This window comes from Bombus vosnesenskii, unplaced genomic scaffold (assembly GCF_011952255.1).
Source record: "Bombus vosnesenskii isolate JDL3184/JDL3185 unplaced genomic scaffold, Bvos_JDL3184-5_v1.1 scf7180000013270, whole genome shotgun sequence".
Classification (NCBI taxonomy): Eukaryota; Metazoa; Arthropoda; class Insecta; order Hymenoptera; family Apidae; genus Bombus; species Bombus vosnesenskii.
The window spans coordinates 1,933,575-1,957,421 of NW_022882928.1; the positions used below are offsets into that span (position 1 = coordinate 1,933,575).

Consider the following 23,847-nt stretch of genomic DNA (forward strand, 5'->3'; position numbering starts at 1 on the left):
TTTGCCACGCGCGTCTAAATGCAAACCGAGCGGAGCCAGAAGCCTCTAAAGGTAGCGGAGAGGAGTAGCTTCGTCGACGACTATAAATGCGTCGTTTCGTAAGTGCGAATTATTCATGATGTGTAAGCACGTATCGTTTTCGATGGATCGATGTTGACGGTGGTAGTTAAAGCCAAGGTAATACGTATCTGGCAATATCGGAGTTGGTAGCGGAGGGTTAGGGCTCGTTGAATTTGAACATGGCATCGGCGTTTCCCTACTTTGCCGCGGCGATAACCGCACCGCCAGATTGATATTGTAGAGGCTGTAATACCGGCAATCGCGGTCACGGCCTAATATCATACGTTACTCGCAAACGCACGATATTCAAAGTACCTGTCGAAAATATGGATATCAGAAACCGTATCCGGGAAAGGGAAATAATACGCGCGCCAGTTGCAAAGCTACTCTCTCTTCGACCATATCATCCCGCGTTCTGCTTTCCTCTTATTTCGTCTTGGGATCTTGGGTTTCAATTTTGATTATAGTAAAATATCGACGGTGCAATTTTGTGCTTTTTTCGTTCGGCTAATTCGCCCTCTATTAACGTTTTAAGAAGAATAACGCGATAAATCCGACAAACTAGATGCGACGGGGTAAGACTGGGAAAAGAAGGGGAGGTTGAAGGTCGGTAAACAAGCGTACATCAATGGAATGGGTGGCAGGTTAGTAGGGTAAATTGCTTGCGGTTGAAAGCGGTAGGATCGGTAATGGAACAACATGCGCTACGCGCGAGTATGCGGAGGAGGGGCTGCGTATCCGTCTACATTACGCTGCATAATTCATAGAGTTGTCATAGACGCGAGAGGCGGATAATGGTACCGTACTGGTCGTGGCCCCATTGTCCATGGTTAGGTGGCGTCAACCAACTTGAATCCGGAGGATGACGATTACGACGAGGACGACGGCGTGGCCGACTTGTCGCGTCGCGTCGTCGTCGAATGTTCAGGAATCACGCACTGTGCTCTCCGCACCGTGCGCGTCGCTGTCTGTTTACACAATGCGATTATATTCCTGTATTGTCGAGGCCAAATTCAGCTCTCAGCTGGCCGCGTTTACCCAGCTCCAGTGTCGCGGGTATACGTCTGCGTACGGTCGCCGCGGTCCCGGAATGGAGAAAACGCTGTGCCGTCGAAATGAGTCCGTATCTCGTTTTTCTTTTTTCGCCTTCGTAGACTCGTTTCTGAGGAATAGTTCCGTTTACGTTTCGAGAAAGGAAGTAGGAGAAAGCGATCGAAAGCGATCAAAACTTCCCTTCAAAATTGGACGGTTCGATCAAATAAAGACGAACGGGTGTTGGTGCCACCAACGGTTTCAGCTAAAAGATGGATCGATCAACGTTGGTACCGCCAACGGTTTGCGCGGAAAAAATGAAAGACGGGTAGGATTGCCGGCTTCGCACTTGTAATTAAAATAGTGCCTGGACATAACTCTCTTTACAGCTATGGTAATTAATCGTCCGTCTACGCTCACACACGTATCGAGCTATGTATAAATTGTATAATACGTAAGTATGTAGTGGTGTTGCGTCCAGGAGGTCGATTGATGTCGCGCGAGCAATTAGAACAGGCGACACAAATTTTAATCGGTACCAGTGTTTCTTCGAACAATTGTTATATCAGTTTTGTATTGTCATACTTTAGTTCTATTAATTATGGTCATTGTTTATTTTGTTGTATCGTTATTATTATTATTATTATTATTATTAAAATTTATTGAATTTCAACTGAATGAATACAGTACATACATTGACGTCATAAAACAACCGGGGTTTGGTGTTTCGCGAAATTAACTCTGAATTCGTATAACGGGTTCGATCCAGAAGGAAATAAGGAAGGAGACGTGAATTCGTTTGCGAGCGATCGTCGAGGGATAACCGCGGTTAGTTTCTGTTTTAATGCGATTTAATATGTGCATCGCACGACGAAGCATTAATTGCAATTTGTTCGTTGAATGCGAGATACTCGTCCAACTAATTTCAACTTCCCTGCATTAAATGCGCCGCTGTTTCCCGACCAATCTCTCTTCCTCCCCTTTTCCCTCATCCTCCCTTTCGCTCAATCTCATTCTTCAATTTTTCCATTTTTTCGTATTTATTTGGTTCCGTGGCTGGGGTCTCATTCGCTGTGACAGAGTTGTTAATCTCAGGGATTCGGCGTATCGTGGCCGCTGTTGCTGTATCGATTCATCGTCGATATCGTCGTAGAATCCGAATCCAGTCGAAACAAGGAACACGAAGTTAAGTTGCATCTCGGCTTAATCTTGATTTCCCTCTACGGTGCGCAGCAAGAGTTAGGAGAAGCGGCAAGGGGTAGCTTGCAAAGTTTTATCCAGTCGCGAGTCAATAATTTAACGATGTTCGATAGCCGTTCATATTCTACGAAACGAATCGGGGTAAATTGAATTCCAATTGAAAGCGAGTTTGTGAAATGGAGGCTAATCCGATCGATGGACGGACCGACCGAAAGCTGGAACAAAAATCGAGTAATCTAATCCTTTAGTCGAAAATCAGTGGAGTTAAATCGAATTTCGCCGCGGGATGGAACCGCGGAATCGAGGTAGCTAACTCGGCGATGACAAAAATCGAGAGCTCGGTTCGTGACCCTGGTTGTTTCGCGCTACCATATACGTGTACATAGGTACAAGACAACATTCGATCAACTACCTCATTGTATACGAGAATTATTCGTGCGATCGATCGCGCCGAACGCAACACGGGCGAATACGCGAATTCGGTGAAAAATCGCGTGAGCTGTGGATAGACCGAAGGAAGGAGCAACGCGACATGCGCGACATGTGCGCCATGTTACGCGATACATGGGTCCTATTTGTGTCACGTCGAAAAATTCCAGTGAGAGTATCATAGCTGATGGAACATGGTGAAAAGAGGGCAGCGGGAAGCAGCCTGAAGCAAGAGAACGAAAGTAAGGTGTCGTAAGGTGGTTCGTGCTTCGCGAGGATACGTAGAAACAATAGACCGAGACACACGAGAGCGTTGTCGGAAACCAGCAACACCGATACCCACATCGACACCAACACCGGCACCGACACCGACACCGACACCGACACCGACACCGACACCGGCACCAACGGCGAGCACGTAACCGCGAAAGAAGGGGAGACCCGATCGGTCCCGCGGTCGGCTGGAAATTTATGAAAAACGATCGTCGATTGAGTCTAGTGGCGTGAAAAGAAAATCTTTATTGTTCGACGCTTGGAAACGGAGGAGAAAAAAGACAAGCTCGGACAAGCTTTGCGGGGAGAAAAACCGACGACGAGGGAAGCGGATGTAGAGGATGAGAAGAATAGAGTTGAAAACGCCGCAACGCTTACTGCTCCACACCTTACGAATTTCCCCTGCTTTCACGTTGTTATCTCGCACTGCCTTTCATCCTGTTACTTTTGTCTATAACTAGCTTGTCTGAAAAATTCAAAGGAGAGAGAGAGAGAGAGAGAGAAAAGAGAATTATATACTTTCACGCCATTCATCTGTCTCCTAACGATTCAAAAGTGTTTTATTCGACACGTAAACCGTCACAATCGATGATCGCCGAGAGACAGATTTTCATTTTATCGTTCTTCCGATTTACGTAAGTAATTCCCGTCGCGTGTTATATTCGCGTTGTAACTCGTTGATATTGATACGTTTACACTCCGTATATTGGTATTTATTCTAACGGGAAATTTATTCGCAACGCGTATATCGTAAATATGTGTATATTTACATCCATGATACTCGATTGGTTTTGTCGTGGGGTCGCGCGACAGGATTTGCGTGGACGTTTCTTTGCTCGGTGGCGGGCGAGTGTAAAGCTCGCGATGAAAAGTATTGGTAATGTGGTGTCGGAGGGTGGCAACGACAACCTCTGTTACGCTTCAGAGCCGGTAATTATTCACAGTCTCTTCGTCAAGGGTAACCGAGTATGGATTTCCGTGTAAGACCAGGGTGGAATTGTTTCCCCGACACCCGATCCCATCTACGCTGTGCACCTCCGCGTCCTCTAACTAACCGTACTAACGACCGTTATTTCGCCCGGAGCTCGACTCGACTAACCCGCGTAAAATCGTTGCCAAGTCCGAAGGAGCGTAACCGAAATCAATTTGCAAAGAGGAAGCGCGCGCGTCTTTCCCCGGCATCGAGGTTCCCGGCATCAAGCGTTGCGGTCGATCCGTAGAATTCGAAGAATCGCGTTCTATCCAGCAGTCGAAAGGGTAAGCGAAAGTCTACTATAACGTCGTCCAATTTCCATTTCGTCGCGACAGATTCCAGTGCAAAGCATCTCGGATTCTTCTGTGACGGAAATTGATGCTTTTCTTCTTTCTCGTATTCACCGGTTCCTAGAATACGCAACGTATCTACAGCTGCTCTCGAATCCGCGATTGTGGGTGCAGAGTGTCGTTCATGAGGTAATAAGCGATGTAATCCCGTCTATATACCACGCTCGTTGTCGTGCTATCGTGGATGAACTTCGATTTTAGATTCTCGTCGAGTAACTCTTCCTGCCAATAGTTGGCAGATCTCGAATCTCGTTTGATTTCACGAACGCGGAATGTCCAATCTATGATAATCTATGTCGACCCGATTCCGCTTTGTACGCTGTAAATTGTTCCTCTTTAATATCGACGCGGTCGTACGGTCTTCCGTGTCCCGGGATTAGGTTTGGTTTAGGTTTGAAAACGACGAGACAACGTGACGACGCCAGTCGATGCAAGAAGAACAACATTAGAAACAACGGTTATACCACGGATTTCCGTTTCCCGGTCTAGTCTCTTTCTCTTCTACACGCTGACTGGTTACGATATACCTGTAGGCAATCTTCCGTTTGTATGCCAGGATTTCGTCCTTTTTCACCGATTGCTGTGCAGAATTCAGAATCAGCATCGGGCTGTTTCTCGTAGACTCGACTATTCCTCGTTCGTAGCGTCTCGTCCCCACGAAATACACATTTAACGTATCCCAAGTATATAGGTACGAACGAATATCTCTCTTCGTATAGATCTCGCGTTTGCCGAACATAGTCGCAGCCATTTTCCGAACAAAACCCGTGAAAAGTAACTAACTGCTTATTGTTAGTTATCGGAATCGAAGTTTATTCTGCCATGCGATCGAGACGAGCGACTAATCAATTAAGCTCATTCGCGCGTCCAAATTGATTGAAACAAAATATTCGTTCGACCAGTTCGTGGCAATTAATATCTCGCGCGTGACAGAATACGATGCGACGCAACGCGACGCGAAGTCGAACGACGCGATGCGTCAGGATGCGGTACGTCCCTCTCGCTAGTTTACGTTCCAGAAACTCGATTAATTCTTTTCTTTTCTCTTTTACTTTTTTTCAATCGCTTTACTTCACGTTTTTCCCGACTGTTTCGCGGATTACGAGTCAAGTAGCGCGTGTGCGTCGGCGTGAGTTAAACGGTCGATTAAGACGAACTCGTTAGATCTCGAAAAGAACGTCACCTATTAATAGCGATTAATTCTGCGGCCAAGTAAACTGGACGAATATTTCAAATTCATTGGAGAGACAGGTATTTATGGGCATGTACATATCCGATTATGAGTGTTAAGGCGAAGTTATGCATGCGTGTACACGAGCGCGTGTTTACCGCGGCAAATATGTGCGCAGCAAAGGCGCAAACTGTTACGGACGAGCCAAATATTTCATTAGTTAAGTTCTTCCACTAGTCAAACGTTTGATACTCCTCGAGGCAATGCGTCCGCTTTCCATTTTCGTTTGTTCGTCGTGTAATTACTTGTAACCACGACGGAAACTCCGCGTACGCCTCGGAACACAGCCTCCGGCTTTGCTTCCGTGAACTACGCTATTATCCGCAATTAACCGCGTACAGCCAATACGCCGACTACATACTTGTTACGCGTTCTTTCCTCATTCGATAGCAGCATCCTTCGATCGTGCTTTAGATCGTCTCATAGAGAAACGAAGTATGGAAGGAATGCAACGTCGCCTGAACAATGAAATAGAGAGTCATGAATTGATCGGTGCTTCGATTTATCGTGCTCTCCCCTACCTTCTCCTCTCGACAAAGCGTATTTTCTTTTATCGGTGGACGCGTTTCTTCCTTTTTATGTCGGGAAAATGGTATCGAGCGAGGCTTCCGTGTTTCTTTCCAGCTATCAGCGAGTGCTTGACAACGAAAGTGCACTTTGAAAGAAGCGGAAGTGGTCGATTCTATGCGATAAATAGCGATTAAAGTCAAATTACCGGGCGGATTCTGTCCGTATAAGTATTCTCGATCGAGCAAGATGCGCAAGGAGATAATTCCGGTTAACGGAAGTACGTAACGGGCTCGTAAACGGACATCTTACGGCACACCGGAGAAGCGACGTTCTTTCCAACGGGAAATAGCCGAAGGAACTACGCTCGAACGAAATAAAAAGACGATAGGAGGGAAAAAGGTTGGTGTGTTTAAAGTCAATTATAGCTTGGAAAATGGTGAAGAACGCGCGGTGTTGGCAACTAGAAACGAGGACGACAAAGGGACAGGAGTGCTTTGAAAGCTTCGCGTAAGGATGCAGTCTGTAGTGGTGGAGGAACGTTGTCTTTGGAACGAGGAGAAAATCAGGCGAGCCGATGGACGACGCGGTGCGACGTTTGCGAGCGCATATCAAAACGAAACTAACGATAAAGCACGTAACGGTGGTTGAAAGGGCTGTTTGGCACGCCGGAACGTTTATCTTTCGCTTGTAACGTTTTGACGACAGCTGCTATTCCTTCGCGTTTGTTCCGTGGCGTGTAAAAAGAGGAACAAAAGGCAAGAACCACGGAGGAAAGAACCGAGATGAAGATCGTTAGCGGAAGGAAACGGTTTCGGAGGCCTTTCTGGGTGACGCGAAGAATAAAGCGAGCGTGGAGGTGAGCAGAGCCGAGATAAGCGTTTACGAGACGGATGGCCGCTCGAACAACGATTTCCAACAATCGTTCGAGCCCTATCTACACGGTAGCGTGCGTGCTATGCAACCCTGTTATTTTCTGGTCGAGCGTTCGCGTTTCTTGCGAAACGCGAGCTCGCCAAATCGATTTTCGAGTCCTCGGACCGACTAACGGGCAACCGCAAACGCTCAATTTTCACTGAAAATTCTCGCCTCTCGAATCGCATGCTTCGTAAAATTCGTTACGTCGACCAACAACCAGCATACGAGAAACACAATACTCGGTATAAATATAACGTATGGTCAAAGTTATTATACTTATTCGGTCTGCTCGATACTACGTAGCAACGGTTTCCGCAGCTTCGTTAACCTTTCAAAATTCAAAGTTTGCTCTTACCACGGAAACGCGACGAAACGCGTCTCGCTAGAAAAAAAATACAGCGGTTAAGGTTAGCCACTTAATCTTGGATAAAACGGTGAATAGGAATGCGAGAGCCAGGTAAGCGTTCGAATCGAATTAAACGGGGAAAAATAGCGGAGAAAGAAGTGGCGGCTACATTGCCGAAGAATAATGCGCGGCTTTGCTCGCATATATCCGATCACGCGATATTATTGAATATTCGGCCGAGAGTGGTGGCAAAAAATATATCGCGATAAATTCGACCCATGGAACGCTCATTGCCTGGTTTTAATTAACCGACGCGTTTTACTAGCCCGATATAATGTAAAGTTCCCCGTCGCGTGAAAATCTCATTGTTCGAAAAAGTATGGGAACCAACAAAGAGGGGGCAGATTGGGAAACGGTAGTTGGGAACGGATGGCAGGGTACGGGAGGTGTCGGGGTGGAGATTAGCGCAACAATCGAAACGATCGATTCTCGTGGATGGCGCGCGCTCGCTATTCGAAAGCCTAGCAACATAGCTCTCTTTAACTCTTTCGATATCGAACAATTTATCGAATCATCCTGCCGAGGCTACTGACCGTGAATAAATTCGAGCGTCCTCGGGGGAGTCATTTTGGCGTTGGCGCCAAGACACCGGCCGGTTGACCGTTGACCCGGTTGATCGTTGACCCGGTCTTGGCGAAGTCGTTGAAAGTAGAAAAGCTTCGCGAAGCGTTGGAAGCTCCGGCGTGAAATTAGCCGATACGTTATCAAGAAGCACAGAGACTGGTAATGCGAGCGACTTTAATGAAAGTGACCTTTTTTTTACACTTACACCTTCGTTACGGTTCCGCTGCTCTCTTATAATGCTCGTAGTGGTAATAATAAAAATAAAACTAGAGTGCCGCTAATAAAAGTAATGACAACGATGACGATCGCGTTGGTCATGATGATGATAATAACAATAATAATAGTAGGAATAATAGCCATAATAATTATCGTTATTATTTTTATTATTAGCAGTGGTAATAAGGAGAATATTGGAGCTGTTTTGCGAACATTCACCGGGTGTTCATTAATTAAGAAGGTAGGAGTCGTGGGCGGTTCGCGATGTATGTACGTGTATAAGCGTGAGTACGCGCGCGCACGCTATTAACCGTTGATGTAAAAGAGCAAGTTCGCGCCAGCCAGCCTGCTGCTTTCCTCCTTTTTCTCTTTGTCTGCGTGTTTCAACGGTTTTATTAAAGTACGAAGTCCGGCCCGAATTAAAAAGTAAACTACCTACAGCCGCCTGCTCCATTCCCTTTTACCTTCTAACGTTCGTGTACCCTATGTAAATTCACGCAATACCGATTCCGTACCTGCGTGGTTTTCGAACGTTTCCTTTCTCTTTGCGTCGTTGCGTGAAACGCAACGTTGCAGTTCTTAAGAACGCACCGAGGAAGAAATTTCGAAAGAAGAAGAATTTCGAGAAAATCGAGCAGGAAAAAGACACGAGCTTGCGCGCCCTCCTTCTTAAATACGATCGCGAAAATATCCAGCTATCGTTAAATATTTGATCGTTGGTTAACAGCATCGCGTCGGTTCGAAACAGCGAGAGAATGCCTCTCGGAAACGGAAACATCGATGACACGATCGAATTGCTCTTTCGACCGCAATCCGCGGCCGAACGCGTTCCGATTTGACAATAATTACGAATTTGAAATTACAAATTTGCGCGAATCAGCGTATTTGGCCCAGAGCGATAATTCAGGATATCGCGGCCGATTGTTGCGCGACTCGTGCACGCCTGTCATCCAGATGCTCGCGTATTGCTGAATCGGTATCGCGCGGTTACAAGTTTTCTCGATATCGCGGCAATTGGTTTTTTCTGGAAGGTTCGTGGTTGCGAGGGAACGACGGCTCCGCAGAATTAATGGAACGTCGAGCTCGGTCGAATAATGTCGCGGAAGCCTTTCAACGACCGTGTGAAAGGTGAGCGATGTCGATCGATCTTGGAAGGGAGAAGGCGACGGCCGCGTTTTCTCTGGGAGACGGACGATCGCGCCGAACAGGATTTCGCGATAATGACGAATTTGTAGGGGCAATCGGTGTGTATTCGACTGGGCCGATAATTCAAGTTGCCGGGAAACGATATTGCGCGCGGGAGGGGGATGTTTGGGCTCGGTTTTCCGGCTACGCTGGTCGACGTAGCTGCGGCCAGCAGAAGCACGACCTGCCGGCACAGCCTCGGGAACACGAGGGTGGGTGGTTTGTGCGAGCGTGGTAGGAGCGTAACTTGTACCACTGCGAACGCAAGCCAGTGTCCGCTCCAATTAACTTTTCACCACTAATTTATGCACCAGCTACTCCCTCTATCTCCCAGCGAGAGTCTTTCTCGCTCGCGCAAATCTCCCGTCATCCGCTTCCTGCTCGAACGAACGGGCGAACGAAACGCGTGCACGCAAACGCGACTCGCGCTTCTCGTTGCTCCTACTGCTTCCTCTGCGACCTGCACCTACACCTGCACCTGCATCCTCACCCACCTTCGTTTCAGCCCACGCATTCCACTCTCTCTCTTTCTCTTTGCGCGCGCGCTACTGTCTCTACGTGCTTTTACAAATTTTCAGTCTGCGGCAAACTTTTGTGCATTTGAAAAGTGCTTCGCCTTACTTTCTGGATGCATCTCGCGTTTACGCTTTTCTCTTACGGGAACGACCGACAGGACAGCCAGGTAGTTTCGCCGAAACTTTTTCTCAACTGCTATGCTTCTCTCCTCTCCTTCTCTCGCACGGTTTCCAGGATTTTCGTTGGTTCGCGCAGACGCGTAGTATCGTGCAACAATCGGCAATTAACGCGAGGACAATTAACCGGCTGATGATAGAACGGACCGTTCCGATGCTTATGCTCGGGTCGCACGACGTATTTGATCGGCGCTTTAATCGATCTTCCTGGCGTTAATGCGGCGACGTTCACCAGGATCGAGGACGAGTTGTCGTCGGGGCCGTATGGTGCAATTGAAATAGGAACGCGAACCATTCACGGTGCAAGAGAAAGGATAGAACACGAGAGAGAGAGAGAGAGAGAGAGAGTGAGCGAGCGAGAAAAGGAGAGGCAAGTGGGAGGACAGTGGAAAATGGACGGGGATAGAACGTTCGATACAACGACGTCGGCTCGTTCACCGGTGGTCAGACATTTCGGTACTTGTTTCCCTATTAATATGCATGTCCTCGTCCTTTAGTTCTTGCCACACCCGGCCCTCCCTCGCCCCTTGGATTCGGTCCTTGTTCTATTTGCCTCTCCTCTGTACTGGTAGCGACGCTTCTCTACCCTTGTAGCTAGCGTTATCCATGAAATCCGCACTCCTCTCTGCGGTAAAGCGACGGTGTTTCCTGTCCGACCAAATAAATCCACGACTACTGCGTTCGCCGCTACAGCCGTAGCAAACTCTACCGGCCTGTCCGCCCATACAAGGCCCGTTACTACTCCAATACGGGACGACTGATTGAAAGTTTGCCGACCGCTTTTTGCGTCCACTCGATATTACATATCTCGTGCAAAACCATCTATCGCTCTATCGCGCGACTACGATCCCATTGTGTTGGTTGTACGCCAAACTTTCTGATTTTTCTTTTTTCCTGTGACTTAGAGCGATACGCGCGAACGAGCTGCGCAATTTTAGTTTCGCCAGCGAGGAACCAAGTGGCTTTCCCGTTCGGTAAAAACACCGACGATGAAATATCCCTCGTTTCTGTCGATGAATCCGTTGAATTCCTTTAATATATCGTTTAGTATATTGGAAACCGAATATCAAGTTACAGGTGACAAGATATAACTGTATAGTGAATTATTTTTGCCAACTGATAGAACGTTAATTGTCTTTAAAAAAAAACTACGCTTCCGCAACTGTGATCCAATTCGGTTGCGACGGTTGTTTCCGGTCTGTCACAACAAAAGTATCGCGTACATCTTATCGATGGTATATTCGAACAGAATGAAATTTTGATCCCGATTTGTTGATGGATTGTTGGGATCACGCTTATGGAATTCCGTTGTTTCATCGCGATGGTCGATACTGCCGAAGTTGAGGTATTCCGATCACGGAACACGAACAGAAATGTCGTCGAACACGGGCTTCAAATTTAGACTAGGATATAACGTACTGGGTAACTGGCAGCCGAAACTATGTCGATTATGTAAAAATACCACGCACCGCCAAACGATGATCGACGTTTTAAACGTAGCTCGGTTCGTGTTTCGCCTAACCAGCTCTGGTATCGATTCTCGTACCTTTTATCGGCTTTATAAAACGTTGATTCGCATCGTTGTCCACTATGGAACGTTTGACGAGATACCTGTAGCGACTAATAACACGCGCAGAAATCGAAAGAACACGCTCGACACGACGTTTAATTTGTCTGGAAAAATGTTTCTATCGGAGGGGACGTGATCAAGGACGAGCATCGATTCGCATTGTAATTTTAGTCTGGGATAAACGAGTGTGCGCGATACAGAAGCCAACTGTAAAGCGATATGCCCCATACAGCGTCCCGCGGTGCAACATCGACCGATCGACTGTTGCGTCCACGCTTTTTCTTCCAACACCTGTGTTTCGTTATCTATTTATTTCAAACTAGCTTGTGGAATATCGTTTGGATCGCGAACACAGCACGAACAATTTCCATCTTCCATAAGCTTTAACGTTATTTAATAATACCGTGAACACTGTGACGCGGCGCGTTACGCCGCTATTTCTTGTTATCCGTTTCATGTAATTCGCGACGAAATAACTCGTTCCATCTCTTTGTCGTTTACCATGAAAAATGCTTTCGCGATTTCATCAGCTTGTAATTGCGAATTTTTTCTCATTTTCTGCCCGCACCCGACAAATATTACACGCGCGCGCACGTTATCGTTTATTCCCGCAACGCGTTTAATCTCACGTTTCCTCTGCATCGGCATTTCCTTCGACGCTGTAGCGTCGTTCTAACCATTTCTGTACTCTGCGGGACGACGGCAGAGTCCCGGCTTTCGTAGAAACTGGCAATGTCGGTTGCTAAAGCGCATCCGTTTTCGTGGCTCGCTCGGACGAAGCTTACGCCTACCAAGCAGCTAAACGCGGACGTGTTCCTAATTTTCAAGCACGACCTCGCATCGATCGAATTCGCTCGATACTCAGGATCACGTACTCGTAACTCTTCCTTAACCAACCTCTCGATGTAAACCGCCCTTATCGCGGCCGCTGTACCCAGCACCCTTGGAAACTTGCATTAACGACAGAATGTGTTGACATGTCAATCCATCGATGCTCGCAATAACACGATCGGTATTGGGGGCCAATATGGACGCTGGAATCTAAACGCTAGATACCGATCGGTCTCGTGTCGAGTAGCGCTCCGCCGCTCCGACTCAAATGCAATCTGCTCTCTTTGCGGTGATTCCTGTATTATGACGATGATGTTTCTATCGGAAGCCAGATAATAGCTTTTGTCCGCTTCGGACGTGCTTTCAAGCAAATTTGGATCAACCGTGTTTCCGTGCTATGGATATCCGGCATTGTAAAGTAACGGGCAACGCTAAACTTTCCCTGCCACTCTCGAGCTCGGACGTCGTGATTGGATATTCTTGAACATACTGGCACGTTAAAATCGATCGAAAATAACGCACACCTCCAACGCTTTAGAATCCCATGTGTTTCTCTCGTTTTTCCATCGTTATATCCCGGAGAGACGGCCGACGACAGTCATCGTACATCGTTGACGAATCATCAATGGTAACATCTGCCGAATAATTAGTCTGTATCGGCGACGTTTATACGGCGGAACAATGGACGTGTGTTGGCAATGGGAAGAGACTGGTTCGTTTTTCGATGATTGGCCATACCATGTTTCCGAGCGGAACACAATGTTATATTTACCGAGACAGGAATCGACGCGATAGAACAGCCGCTCGTGGGTTTTAGCCGCGGTTACCATACCCGTTGTACGAACTGTCGTTGTTCTCATTCATTCTAACGCTGCGCCATTGTTTAGTCTCCTATTCAGCAGAGGAACTAATCAGCTTCTCATATCTTCTTGTGGGATTCCAATCAACAAGAGATCCTTCTTCGCCCTTCAGCCCTGCTATTTAGGTGCACGAAGCAGGGATTATGGCACGAAGCAGCAGAAGGGTAGAAAATCGAGGGAAAATGGAGGCCGGAAGAGGAAGAATATCGCAGAGATCCAGCGATATGATGCAATAGAGTTTCGTGTGTCGTGCTCGGCAAGAGTGTATCCGCAACGAATCCTGCGAGTTTAACGTCGACGGGACGTTAATTAGAGATATCATATCCTCTCTCCTTTCATCTCTCTCTCTCTCTCTCTCTCTCTCTCTCTGTCTCATACGTTTTCTTACTCCTTTCCGAAACGTCGATATCGATTACATCGAAGTCGCGCACCTGCAGGTAAACGCAGTGGCGAGGATTCGTAAAAATAGGAAACGGTTTAAACGACGTAGTGTATGTGTAGAGAAAGATCCAGAGATTATCGACGGAAGTGTCGGGTACAGGGTTGCAAAAGTGTCGGAGCGTAAAAGGTCACTAGAGGAAGAGCAGGGATGGCAAGTTATACATTCCATGCAGATGTTAACGAATAATGTAATTGCCTTCTTTTTTTTTTTTTTTTTAATACTTCAATTGTAGTTCGCGTTTTTCGGCGTCGATTAATTCTCGACGTATCCATTAACATCGTATCGCTTTAACGAGAAGATCGCGGCCTGTTTAACTTTGCGGGGTTCGCGATTGAAAATACACGTTGAAGGAAGGTTGGAGAATAGGATGGAAAGAAGGAAAGGAAAGAAGAGAAGAAAGTAGAACGTTAGTAGCTACCTATCTACTATCGCTTCTACTCTTGCTTTTACCAGCGTTCAAGTAGGAATTACCTAATATCTACCTGACGTAGGATTTTTATCCTCTACCTTCTCGCTACTTAGCTAGTATCCTACTTACATCAGATATTCAAGGAATTTGTTCGAGCGAAATGTTGGATATCACTGCATCGATCGACGACGTTGTCTGGTGCTCTGTCTTGCTAGAATTTAACTATCTATAATATATATACGATCGCGTATGGCTATCGTTGAAATTATACGTACAATTTTACGGATTCTCACGAATCTATTTGATTTCGTAGAGAAAACCAGAGACGAGGGAAAGGGAAGGGAAAGAGAGAGAGAGAGAGAGAGATCCACAATGACGTGGTTCATTGATAAACTAGCATTACCGTCGAATTTCAACTTGTTACGCTGATTCGATGATCAAACATCGACGGTCGACGTTTCGCGTTTATCTGTTCAGTCATGTATATGTATATTAACGGAGCATTTACGGGAATTTGGGACTGGTATTCAATAATTGGTTTTTACGCTTCGTTAATGCCGGGAACGCGAACTAGCTCGATGTTCCAATTTCCTGCGAACCGATCTTCCACACATTTCGCTTCGATTGTAGCTTCCGCTTGCGCGTTACGATCCGGCGAAGAAATCGACGATATTTTCCGTATCGCGGAGCATCTTAAGAGTAATATTACGTAGTTACGTAACGTAACAAAAAAAAAGTGGACCGACGATATCGGTAACGTGGAGCAGGCGCGCAACAGCTTCTTACACCGGTGACGCATCAAAGAGTTCGCATGGCTACGAGCTATTAATAACTTTGCATAATTTATTGCAATTTTACATGTGATCCCGAAGTAAATTCGGTAGAAAATGATATACATTGGAGCCACGAACGATTTCTCGTAATAATATCAACCGAGTATGCTTATTAATAATTGCGTTACGTAACCGGCACACGAAACAAGCTCGTCACGATCCGCGATTCGACGAAAGAAATCGTTGTCCTCGAGGTTGATAATCGCAGCTTTTCGATAATTGTTCGGACACCGTTTGAAATAATAGAGCATAGCTGAATCGGGTTTTGATGCGCGACTAATCGCGTAACAGGGAATGGAAATTGTGGATAGAGAGATTGGAAAGGGTGAGGAAAACGCATAGGTCATCGGTCATAAACGGCAGCTATCGGTTACAGGCGTTACACGCGGTTACCATGTATGCGGACAAAACCTGGAGCGGTTCGCTGCCGGTTAAAGCTGTCCTTTTTCCCCTGGCTAGGCTGATGTAGGATCGCGTGTGCCTCGATCACACGGTGGTGCGCTTTTTTATTGCCCGAACGAGCAACGTCCACTGCGACACGCCCCCTGAGGTGGTAAAAGCACGTAGTCAGCTCCCTTTATGGGGGCTAGCTGTAAAGCGGAAAAAAAAGACAGCGAGGATAATTACCCCGACAATGGCGCCGCCTATGCAAACCCGCGTTCTTCTAAATCCCATCCGACTACATGGATTGCTGTCGTCTTCGATACGATCGCGTTTCACGCCATTTCGTGCGTCGATCCGAAACCAGTGCCATCGTGATCGCGTAAATCGACCGATCGGGAAAATCGGACGAATCCCGTTCGAAAGGTCGTCGACGCGTGTTTCGAACGTGCACCATGGCGCTATACGCGTAATAGAAAATCGTGTAGTGGCGGTAGTGGCGATCGAGTTGTTCGCGACCAAGTACTTTATTCCAACAAGTGCACTAGAAGTGGGCGTTACTGTCGGATAAAATATATTTTCCGAGGACACAACGCGAGCTTGCTCTCTGCCGTGGCTGGCTGCGAAAGCTCGAAAAAATCCTGAAATATGTCACGAGCAATAAAGCGATTTCTTCTCGCCACGATCTGCTTCCCTTTCCCTTCCCTCCTCTCTCTCTCTCTCTCGCTCTTTCTCTTTGTCTGTAGTTTTCTCTACCTTTTTCGTTGCCGACACGGTGGACGGCTGACATTCATCGACGCACCGCCACCGCGATTCGCTCTTTCGATCATTTTTCCTTCAAACCGGAGAAACTTTATGAAAACTTGGCCATTTTCATTTGGCCGAAATTAACGCGCCGCGTGGTTAAACACTGAAGCGCACGTGCGTTAAATATGCTCATTTGCGTAATTGCATCGGTCGGATATTCAAGCGTGCAAGGAAAGAGAACTAAATTTTCTGGCGCGCCTCGATTAAAACGATTCACTGTTAGCTCGAGGCATTACAAATCTAGATCGACTATAACATTAATACAATTATTATTAACTTGGCATTGAGAACGAGAAATTCTCATTATCCAGGGAGAAATTTCTCGTCGGGGCTAATCAGGGCAAAAGAGATACAGCGATGGCGTGTATCTTTATCGTCGGTGAGTCGACGATATAAGATAAGAAAGCGTGACGAGACGAGACGAGACGAGACCAGACGTATAGATCACCTTGTCCTCCTTGTCCCCGTCCTGTCGGTAAATTAGTTGTAAAAGTAGTCGGAGCACGGCCGCGAAACATAACTACATACACCAAGCGTACAGAAGAGTTATTGGCAATTTACGGCAGAGTGATCGATGAAGCAATCGAACGAGCGCAGATTCACTGATAAAATTCCATTCGACGTCGGAGAGGCACGCCTAGAGATATTAAGTTCTCGACGAGACCGACTTTATAGGCAAAAGCATACCGACTGGAAGAAAGGATAGAAGCAAAGAATGAACCAAGTAAGAAGAGAAGGAAGGTGGAAGGAAGGAAGGACGGAAGGAAGGAAGGAAGGAAGGAAGGAAGGATAAAAGTAAGTAACGAAAAGTTAAGAAACTCGAAAAGTCAGCATCTTCTTGGTAGAGGCGTGCTGAAAGAGAGCGAAATGGAAGATGGAAGGGATAAGGCGACACCACGTAACTTCTACCGCATATTGGTCGACTCGGGGCTAGGAGAGAGTCGGTGGTTATGTGGGCGGCCGAGTGCGGGGATGCCATATCCAATATTATCGAACGAGTTCGAGGGACCGAGGGTGTGCATGGGGCTTTCCATGAAACGGCCTAGTGAAGCAACCTCGAGCGCCAGCTTCGTCGCTCAGAAAGTTGCAGTTTCACTTGGGATGCGCGCGTCATGTTTAGGCGACAATTTTGCTCCTTTGCGTCCTCTCTCTCTCTCTCTCTTTTCTCTTGCTCTTCTTCTTCCTCTTTCCTTTGCCATCGCCTCGTCTTGGCCCGGACCGACTCGGCCCGGGTCCCTTCTTCCTTCCAGTCGAATACTATCCTTTTAGATTCTTATGTCCTGGGGGCTTGTGCCGCCTGCCGCTGACAGATAGCACCGAACTTGCGTTCTCGGTACCGACACGATACCGACGCATTCTACGTGATATATTATCAGTAGCCCCGCATGGGCGAGCTACGCTCCCTTTTTGCCTACAAAAGATCAGCCGCACAAGTTTCAACTGGAATCGTGTTTGTCGACTCGAGCGATGACTCGTTCTACTGCTGCTCGGCGAGATGTTCGGCGGCTCGAACAATATTGTGGAGGATATGCCGGATCTATTAATCGACTTATCGATGGTCAAATTGTAATCCATGCAGGATGGCGGCAGCCATTATAGTAACTGGATTAAACGGGATGTATCCTAAAATGTCTTACCGATTAAGGCAGTCGGTTCAAGGTATAGGAAAGTCCTGGGTAATTGGATCATCGCGGATATATAATAAAGGAACAAGCTAATAATAGGTTGCCATATATCGCCAGCTTCGATCTGCGATCTAAACACTTTCCGGTTCGATCATTATCCTGAACAATCCTTCCGTCGATTGCCGCTTAAGCCGGTTAAAGCCTGGCCAACGGGAGCACCAACGGATTAAAAGTCCGAGCGATAAAGGTTAATTTTCTTTAAGCACCCTGTTAACACAGCAATAACACGGAGCGCGCCACGATAAAATTGTTGGAAGGTACACGTTGGTGGAAGGAGGGGAAACGGGAAATCGGTGGCACGGAAAAAAGAAAACGATAATGGGAGAAGGTGCGAGGGGTAAAACAGAAAAAAAAATAGAAAACAACGATGTCGCCGGCGCGTCTTACCGAGTCGCCGTGAAATATATTTCGCCGACTCAGCTCGCGGTACGATAGTTTCGCCGAAGGAAAGAATCGGACGATTCCATCGTCCCGGAATAGAAGCTCTCGAAGATAGACTCTGCTCGCAATTCGCCCTCCATTTTCGGACCGTGAATCGAAGACACGCGAACCCGATCTACGTACAGTCTCGCGAACAACGATAAACCTCCGCGCGAACAACGAGCGTGGGCTTTATCAATAAAAACGTGTTCGCATCAAGCCAGCGCGTATTCGTCTTTGTCTCGTATTTCCTTCGCCCGCAAACTGGCGTGAAAAATTTTCACATCGATATCGTTTGTCATAAGAGGAAGACGTCCACTTCCGTTACCGCCTTCGATTCAACAAAGTCAATCACACCGTAGCGTCGATTGATTCTATGTTGATAAAAACGTGGCTCGTTTCTTTTGGATACGCGCTAGCGTGATCCAGACTATCAACGAAAAGAACAAACAAGTCTTCCGTGTCGGCTCTTTGTACCAGCTGCCGTAGCTTCGTCAAAGTCACCAGCAGACGCGCCGTTTTCCGAGGTGTCGCCTGGGATCCCCTACCATTTCAAAACATTCTTGGAATTCGTCGAATTTTCATCGCCGATATTCACGATGGTGCGACGACGATTCTCTGTTCGGAAAACCAGTAAAAATGAAATTTTATCATGGCGGATACTTGTACCTAATACCTGTCCATCCTCGCGGGTACATTGCCCAGGGAAATAATGCATTCGAGAGCCGTCGACGGAGCTTCGTTAGCGTCGTTAAAGACTACCGTACGATCGAGCCAACAGGTTACCACCGATAGAATCTTCCGTTATGTATCGACTTGTTTGGAATTTGAATGTACGTGTTTTACCCTCGGACAATCTCCGCCTCCTTTCCTCTCTCCATTCCCGATATTTCACTTGCTAATGTTGCATTCGTTGTATATTCATCGTTGCACCGCGTCGGAGCTGGGTGTATCGTCAGGTAACCGCGGTGCTCGGTACCTGTTTCAGCCGACGAGGCGCAACGCAGCGATCGGAATCGGCAGAGTTGCCCATCGAATTGCCACTTCCAAATTGTAATTGGACGGCCGCATCGCGTCGCGCCCATCGAAAAGGATTATTTTTTTAGAGGCGATTCGAGTAGAAAGGAGATCGGAGGTCGACTAGGGGTTGGCGTGATCGATAGACTGTGGTTATTCTTAAGAAGGCAAACCTCCGTGCGAGAATATCGAGGGGTTAGGTCTTTCTTGCGCTGGCTGAATAAATGGCATCGCTGGTTTATAAAGTTCTCGACGATCGGTTTAAAAGGTCAAGTAGGTTCGAGATAGAACGAGGAGCGCGTGCGCGCTGCCGACTGATACGATGAAACCGCGCATTGTTCTCGATTTTCGCACCACTTTTAGGTCACGGCCTCTTTACGTGTCGCCCGCGAGTCAGACGCCACGATTTTCGATCTGGTCCCGTTAAACAAGCGAAACGGACTTGGATTCGTCGTCGAAACCGATGGCGACAAGCAACAGCGTGGAGGGTAACGTAACCGTGTTTAGTTCACCCTCGCCCTTCCTTCACGCACTCTCTCTCTCTCTCTCTCTCTCATTCGTCGCCCTTTCTTCCGGTATTTTTTTCTCTCGGCTGAAAGTTGAATAAACCGGTGTCGACACACTCTCTACCAAGCAAAAGTGCAAAAAATTAGATAGGGACAACTACTCGAAATTGAGGCGATAAAGTTCAATTATAGGATAATAGGGTGGTAAAAGGTAGTACGAGGGAGCGTTGAGTAAAATTCTGTTTAAGCTCGCTTTAATTCTGACCCGGTACACTTATTACAGGGTAGCACCGGTCCATCTCAACGCCAGTACTGTTTCCAGTTTCTCCGGGTGCTCGGCCCTCTGTCTTTAGCCGTATTACCGTGTCTCGCGTCATTTCCCTCCCTCGTTCCACGCTAATCAGACGAATATCAAATTTAAACTCCCGCCATCGTTTCGTCCTTATCTCGCTCTTCGAATAATCTCTATATACGCCCTTTAATTCTGATATTATTATCTATTATATATCTAATATTATTATCTTGTTATCTATTAACAAAGACGAATCGGGGATATTTAATCCACAGGGATATTTAATCACGATAGACAGGTTTTGGAAATACGATCGCGTGTTTTTGGCAACGCGATAGCAATGGTTTTGGATATCGCGAATACGGAATGAAATCGAACGATTTCTTCGGTCGCGGTATTACGATTTTCTTTTGTGTTATACCGCCTCTATAAATGGTGGCGATGGATAGAGGGGATGAATTTGGGGATTGGGTGCGGGTGCGTGTTTCAAAGATGTCTCGCTTCATACGGAATATTTCATGGTCGATGTAGATATCAACCGGATAAACCAGTCTACCGCGGCCGCTGTGAAACGAGAGGATTCGACCGAATGAAATTTGCTTCGGCTGAAAGCTGAGCCATCATACGGCTTTGTCTACGAGTTGATAATGTTTCGGAACCAACACGATTCCATGGAAAGCGAGGAGCGAACATTTCCAGCCGGAGGGAAAGAGAAATCGGCCGTGGCACGGAGAGCAGGACATGTTGCGAGAAAGAGAGAAGTACCAGGGGAGGGCAGAGAAAGAGAGAGAATTATCCTGAAAAGGGTTCAGATGGAGAGAGAGAAAGAGAAATTACCGACGGTCAATGACAGAGTTTCCTGCGGTTTTCTCCGTTCGTCCGGCTGCATTCACGGCTCGGTAACCTGGTAATAAATCCATTCTATCCCTCTTCCTCCATACCCTCGGGCCCCTTCGACCTGCTCGTTCTCTCGTCTGCTTGTTCACTTACCCCATCCTGCCTGCGTATCATACACGAGCCCCTGAAATTGCCCGTTCCAAACATCGCCCCTGCCATCGCGTCATCCGAAATCAGTGTAAATCAAACCCGCGACTAGCAACACCGACCGCTGTCAATTTTGTAAGGCGCCTCGTTAGACGAATAGCGCGAAAATCGTCGTTGGAAGATCGTTCGTTTGGCGTTTCTGCTTTTATCGCTTCGTGGACGATTTTAAGAACGCCGTGTAAGATGGCACGGGACATTTTTAGACGTTCGATGGCTCGGCCGATCGATCGAGTACAGTGACACGTTTTTATCAATTTTGTCGATACGTCGGAATTAATCTGGTTCGTCGATTCGTATCGTTCGATGGTCGTATCGCTTCTCTGACGGTGGATATTTCCGACATATCGTTTCCTCGTGTTGGTGGGCCAGTGATTCTCCGATCGTTGACGCGTTGGACAAGGGAAAAGGAGAAACGTCACAAAGAAGGAAACGAAAGACTAGGAGATTCGCTAATGAATTGTTTTCACTAGTGAAAGTGCGGTAGGTTGATTCCGTGGGTAGGTAGAGTTGCGCGAAGCTATTCGATGTTTAGTTCGGTTGAACGATCAAAGGGCGTAGTTGAGATCGACGTCCCCGATGGTGGTCGGGGTCTCTGCAGTTTCCACAGACTTGTAACGCGGACCAATCGTCGTAGCGCAAATTACACTTCGGCTTTGCATCGTCGTCAGGAAATCTTCCTTGAAGAACGATGTCTTGATACAGCAATTAATCATCTCCACTTGCCAATAGTTTCGTCCGCAACTCATCGTAATCGGCTCGGTACGCCTTTCCGATAACCGAACCAGCTAGATACAGTGCGACGTAAACACGTTTGTAGTTTCTCGCTAACTTTGAATTCCACCTCCTGCCCCTCCTCTCTTTCCTTCCCCCTTCGCTTTTCCTTGTCCCCAAGAATGACCAACGGAACGATCGAAATCACCGCGCCGTGAAGATCGTAATCTTACGCAGGATGGTAATGCGGTCTAATTGAGGCACGCGATCGGCCATCGACGCGTCATGACCCGTAAAAACAGCTGTCGCGGCGCGATCGACACGCCAAGCTCGCCGTGTGTTTTATTTAATCGCGTGCTATCTGTGTTGCTTTAATCATCGTTTAGATCGCGTATTACATGACGCGATTCACGACCACGACGTGGGATCTTTTATCGCCTTGGCGATAACATCTATCGTTTTACGATGGCGTACGCGTTCGCGTCACCGTTGCGACAGTACCTAGTTGCTTCGAAATATCAAATCGTAACGAGAGCGAACTCGAATCCCGCGAACAACAGGTACGAACATCGGAGGAGGAAGCTCGGGGCGTTTCGCGCGATCCAAAAGGAAATAGAAGTTTCTGGAGAAAATTTCGCCGCGAAACAGGGTCGTTTGAAGAGAGATTGTTTCATTCGCAGTTCGCAACGAGTTGATTCAGTTTCGAAGCTTGATGAATATAATTTAAGTGGTTGTCGTTATTTTTCGAGGAATGTCGGGATTGGATATCGTAATGGGAAGCGCGTGGTTCGCGAGAGCCGAGGGATGAATCGATAGTAAAACGTCAGCTAGATAAATTAGGAAGAACGGCTGGGTGAGAGTACGTCGGCGTGTACGCGCGAATCCTGACAAATGTTTGGACGATTTACCCTTGGCGAATCGGAAACCGGCAGATCGATGACAGAGTTATTTGAAATTTGAGCGTGGCTCGTTACTCGCAATGGATTTTTCGCTCGATGACGGTGTACGCGTGTTCGCGAGCTCGTAAATATTTCGTGTAAACTGCCGCTTGACAGGTTATCCGATTATACGTCCGCAGTCCGTACAGGGGAACGAGACTTTACATAAATATTCTGGTCTCGTCGTAATGCTGTTCTACGGGGCAGAAGTAACCGCCACGGTTTCGGCCTCTGTATTTCGGCTGGTTTCGCGTACCGCTTAAGGCACGCGTTTCGTGTATTCGCAAGTTCCTCCCCTTGGGCGAGTGGCGAGCCACGACGTGCAAAATGTTGCCTGGATGTTCCGAAATATCGCCGGACTGTCGAAAAAGTTATACAACCGAAATCGCGCGCATCCTCGTCTCAGCGTATCACGCGTATCGTAAATTCGAACGAGATTAGCAGATAAATGATGTGTTACGCCCGTCGAGTACAGGGTTAATTGAGCGGTTAATTAGTAAAGCGCGGGTTAGTGTAACAAATAAAACGGCCGAGTAGCCGAGGAAATCGAGTAACGACGAGGAATCACGAGGAAACGTATGGATGAAGTATCCGGTGTTTTCTCGATCGGTCATAGCGTTTCTCACCTCGTTAACCGTAGTCGCAGAATTAACCGTAATAATGGCTCGATGAGAGAGAAAATGATGGCCGTACATAAAGAAAATACGATGCTAGATATACAGGTGGAAAGAATATGTAGACTGGCGCTCGCTGTATCTTTTTCCCTGTTTTTCCGTTTTTGTCCTCCTGCTGTCTGATTGCCTGCAGCGGTGTATGCGAACGCGCTTCATGTATCGGATGTATTTCACGGGGATGAATCGTAGCTTCTATGGAATTCGACATGGTTCCGCTCTTACTCGAAGCGAGATAGCGTGAGCTGCCGCCACTGCGAATGGATGGAACGAGAGAGCAATTGGAACTCCGCGAGGCGTATATGTATCGCAATATCTCCGACGAAACGTTTCGTTGACGGGAGTGGCCGTTGAAGAATGGAGCGAGCATCGCGAGCGAACGAGAAAAGGGTAT

General features: G+C 47.2%; 1 protein-coding gene across 1 annotated transcript in view; it reads left to right on the forward strand.

Annotated features, from left to right (window-relative positions):
* LOC117231079 (nephrin-like) overlaps positions 1–23,847 on the forward strand; it is a 252,587-nt gene that overhangs the window by 10,117 nt on the left and 218,623 nt on the right. The gene's annotated exons all lie outside the window — the stretch shown is intronic.